The sequence below is a fragment of the Sorghum bicolor genome, chromosome 8, assembly GCF_000003195.3.
Source record: "Sorghum bicolor cultivar BTx623 chromosome 8, Sorghum_bicolor_NCBIv3, whole genome shotgun sequence".
Lineage (NCBI taxonomy): Eukaryota > Viridiplantae > Streptophyta > Magnoliopsida > Poales > Poaceae > Sorghum > Sorghum bicolor.
This window is the reverse complement of record NC_012877.2, coordinates 5,288,503-5,292,856: the sequence shown is the minus strand read 5'-3', so window position 1 is coordinate 5,292,856 and position 4,354 is coordinate 5,288,503. Positions and strand designations below refer to the sequence as shown.

Sequence of the window (4,354 nt, the reverse complement as noted above, 5' to 3'; positions counted from 1 at the left end):
AAAATAAAAGTCCTCAAAGAAATTCTGTAACTGAGATGCATCGCCAGATGCATCGTACCGATGTAGTCCCCGAGCTTGCTGGAAGGCGAAGTATGAGCCTTGTAGCAAGGTCTAAAAAATTGAATTTACCAGTCCCCGAGCATATCATGCTCGTCTGCAATTGAATAGACTAATCGACCAGTCCCCGGGTGTACAAAAGTATGACAACCAGGCCCCAAGCACCAAGCGCACTCCTTAGAATTCTGAGTTGCTATATTGGGCGACCAGTCCCCGGGCATCGAGCGTTCAGTGGTCACCGGAATTTTCGAAGTTCCGGGCTGATAGACTGGGCGACCAGTCCCCGAGCATCAAGTGCTCGGTGGTCGGTGCAGTCCTTCACATCCGAGTTAATAGACTGGGCGACCAGTCCCCGAGCATCAAGTGCTCGGTGGTCGGTGCAGTCCCCAAGTTCTTAAATTGGTGAGGTGGTCGACCAGTCCCCGAGCGTATAGTGCTCGGTGGTCGGCACAGTCCCCGAGCACGGCGTAGGGACCGGTGGACAAGTCCCCGAGCGTGGTTGGGAACGTAAACGTGCTCGGTGGTCGGCACAGTCTTCGAGCACAGCATAGAGAGTAGTCGACAAGTCCCCGAGCGTGGTTGGGAACGTAAACGTGCTCGGTGGTCGGAGCAGTCCCCGGGCACAGCGTAGGGAATAGTCGACGAGTCCCCGAGCGTAGCTTGTCGACTGGGCCAAACCCCTGAAAAATAAATATAAAGAATAGGTAGTACATGATGTATAAATAAACTTTAGATAAAAATCAGTACTGAGATAAGTTTTAGATTTTTTGTTATAAAATTAGCACAAGTAGTTAATTCATCCTAGAGCTTGTACCAGCTCTGGTCTAGCCAACAATCAGCATGAGGTGCGAAACCTAGACACGCGTGGGATTGCCAGCCTCGCCAGAGAGCTACTGCCGACCACCCGGAACGCAGAGGGCGGATCTCGTGCACGTGTAGGGAGGAGTCGGAGACAGTACCGGCTCTGGAAAGCTCGTGTAGGAGAAAAAACTAGTGTGGCTAAACAAAAAGTTGTTTTTGAAGGATAATAAAAAATATTATGCTAAAAATAAATAAGATATTAGAAGTGTACTTATCTTTGGATGAAAGTCTGGTCGGTGACAACAAAATTGTTTGCCCCTCGAGCTTTTGGACTTGTTATCGTGACGGTGGTCGCGGTTGTCGTAGCGCCGTTCTTCGCGGCGATTATTATTGCGACTCGTGGTCAGAGCAAGTAGGCCAAACAACTTGGTTGAGCAGGTCGGTGTCGTCGATCTGCCTCCCTTTGTAGCAGAGAAGCGGCGACGCGTTGTCGGCGTGGTCGGAGACGCTGCTGGTGTGGTCGAAACCGTAGCCAGCGTGGTTGAAGCCGCCGCCGACGTCGATGAAGAAGTGGTTGGCGCAGACTCCTTGGTCATGGCGGTGAAGTTGTTGAAGCTGACGGTGAACGTGAAGTCGCCCGCCATGGCCGCGAAGTCGGGGATGATGGCCATCTTGTTCGTCGGGAGAGCTGTACGCACACCCCCTACCTGGCGCGCCACTGTCGACGAAAGCTGGTCGGCAGTCTACCTTGGGGTATACCCACGGTAGTAGTTTATCGGTAGACGGTGCGCAAACTACGAACTCGATGGTGACGCAAGACACGGACAAGCTTTTTATCCAGGTTCGGCCGCCGAGTTGGCGTAATACCTACGTCCTGCGTCTGGTTGTATTGGATTGTGTTCAGAGATAATTTGTATGCTCTGTCCTCTAGGGGACCTCTGCCCCTCCTTATATATCCTGAAGGGACAGAGTTACAAGCGAAGTATCCTATTTGGTACAATATCTTGTAGCCTTGCGGTGCACGCCGATCAGTCGTGCGCCGCATGTCTTCATCTTGTGGGTTGAGCCACCTCTGATGGTGCGGCCCATATAGGCCCATGAGGGTATAGGGGTTTATACCCCCACACTCCGTCACATTAAAAATTTGGTCACATGCATGGAGCATTAAATAAAGATAAAAATAAAAACTAATTACACAGTTTACCTGAAATTTGTAAGATGAATCTTTTGAGCCTAGTTACTCCGTGATTGGATAATGTTTGTCAAATAAAAACGAAAGTACTACAGTAGCCAAAAAACCAAAATTTTGCCAACTAAACAAGGCAAGAAGAGTTTGAATGGCACAACGAAACAAAATGGATGAAATCTATAACCCTTCCCCCGTCGCACGCTGTCACTGCTGTGTCTATATTTGGACCCAGATCCCCTCGCTGGGGATGTGCTCGTTCACCACGAATACCATGTAGTACTCCGGTGGCGCCAGCACCGCCGTCACCGGCATCGTCACCGACGCATTGAACGTGCCGGCTCGACCACGCACCGCCACATTCTTGGTCACGTCAAGGAACAGCAGCCGCTGGTTCATCGCGAACGAGTGCGTCGTGAACGACGGCACCACCATTGTCACTGACACGTCACCGAGGCCCGCGGCCCCGCCACGCCTCCTCCGTGCCGATGCCGGGACCGAGAACTGGAGCGTCATCGTCGCCCCGTAGGCCACGCTCGTCGGCGCGCCGGTCGGGGACGGGTCGAGGATCCTCAGCCGGAGCTTGTCGTTGGACGCGTCGAGGTACTCCGGCGAGAAGGCTTCCAGGCCGAGGTCGGTGGGGAACTGCACGTTGCTGAAGTTGTAGTAGGTGTGCGGGTTGCTGCCGCCCACCAGCAGGCGGCCGTCGCGGAGGAGCACCACCGAGGAGTGGTACAGCCGCGCGACGCCCGTCGCGGTCTGCTCCTCGAACCGGTCCCCCGGCGAGTGGTCGGGACGGTAGACGACGGGCGCGTACGCGGGGGTCTTGGCGGACTCCCACCCGGTGTCGGCGGTGCCGTCCGCGGCGCCGTTGATGATCGCCACCTCCACGCCGTTGGGCAGCAGGATCATGTCGCCCATCACCCGCGGCGACGACATTGTCTCGATGACTCACGCCGGCGCCGCGTCGGTGATCTTGATCCGCCCGCACGTCGTCAGCGCCGGGACGAAGGTGCCGGCGCCGCCCTTGGTGGAGTTGTAGGAGCCCGCCGACGCGCCGCCGCAGACCAGCACCTCGGCCTCGTTGGGGTTGGGTTTCAGCGGCAGCAGCACCGAGGAGCCCGAGCTGGGGTAGTTCCGCGGGTCGCCGTCGCCCATCACAGGGTACGTCCGCACGATCCTGTTGCTCTTGTAGTCCAGGAGGACGGCGCGGTTGTTGGAGAAGATGAAAAGGTTGCCATCTATGTTGAGGTGCACGAACGGATAAAGATTGTTCTCCTCGGGATCCTTCGTCCGTGCCAAAAATGACATTTGGACGATGGACGTATCCGACGGGCCAGCCTTCGGGTAGAACTCGTAGTTGAACTGCCTCCGGCCACTGACGATGAACGCGCGGCCATCGTGGAGGATCTGGTTGGTGGCGTACCATCGGTTGGCGGCGAGCGCGTCCTGCTTCTCGGACCAGTGGCAGCTCTTGTCGTCCCTGGTGCCGCCGCACGCGGGCATGGTGCGCGCGTTGCGGAACCTGTCGTTCTAGCCGCCGGTCTGGACGAGCGTGCCGTCGGGGGCGACGGTGGCCGAGGAGCACCAGGTGTCGGTGAAGATGGAGAGCGGGCGGAACGCGTTGGCGGCGACGTCGTACTCGGCGGCCCGACGCGATACGGAGTTTGGCGAGTGTTGGGCCTTCCTCCACGGCCGGGATCGGCAAGTTGCGGTCACCCTTCCTCCACGGCCGGGATGGGCAAGTTGCGGCAGCAGCCCGACGCGGTTTTCTGCGAATACGGAGTTACGGAGTTTTTCACGGGAGTTTGGCGAGTGTTGCGATACGGAGATGACGCGAGGCGACGCTTGAGGGCGGATGTAAGGTTGTGATGATACTTTTAATCTGAGCCGTCATCTGTAGGACATGTGCTGTGAGTCGTTGATCTTACAGGTGAGATTTGCCTAGAGAAGATTTCAATTATAGTAGAGATGACCTTTTCTTCACATGACAATACAATATGGCGTAAATTAGGCGTAGATAGCATCATCAGCTTGGTGTGGCAACGTACGTGTACGACGCTGGACTACCTCCTATCGTCAATTGCTCGAATTGCATTATAGCTATTTTGTTTAGATCTGAAAATTTTTTAGATTTTGATACTGTAGTATTTTTTTTATTTGACAAACATTGTCCAATCATGGAGTAACTAGGTTTAAAAGATTTGTCTCACGATTTACAGATAAACTGTGCAATTAGTTATTGTTTTCATCTATATTTAGTGCTCCGTAAAATTCGATGTGACGTAGAATCTTGAAAAGTTTTTGATT

The 4,354-nt window shown here is 54.5% G+C and overlaps 1 pseudogene; it reads right to left on the bottom strand.

Annotated features, from left to right (window-relative positions):
• LOC8079877 lies at positions 2,264–3,941 on the bottom strand (annotated as a pseudogene).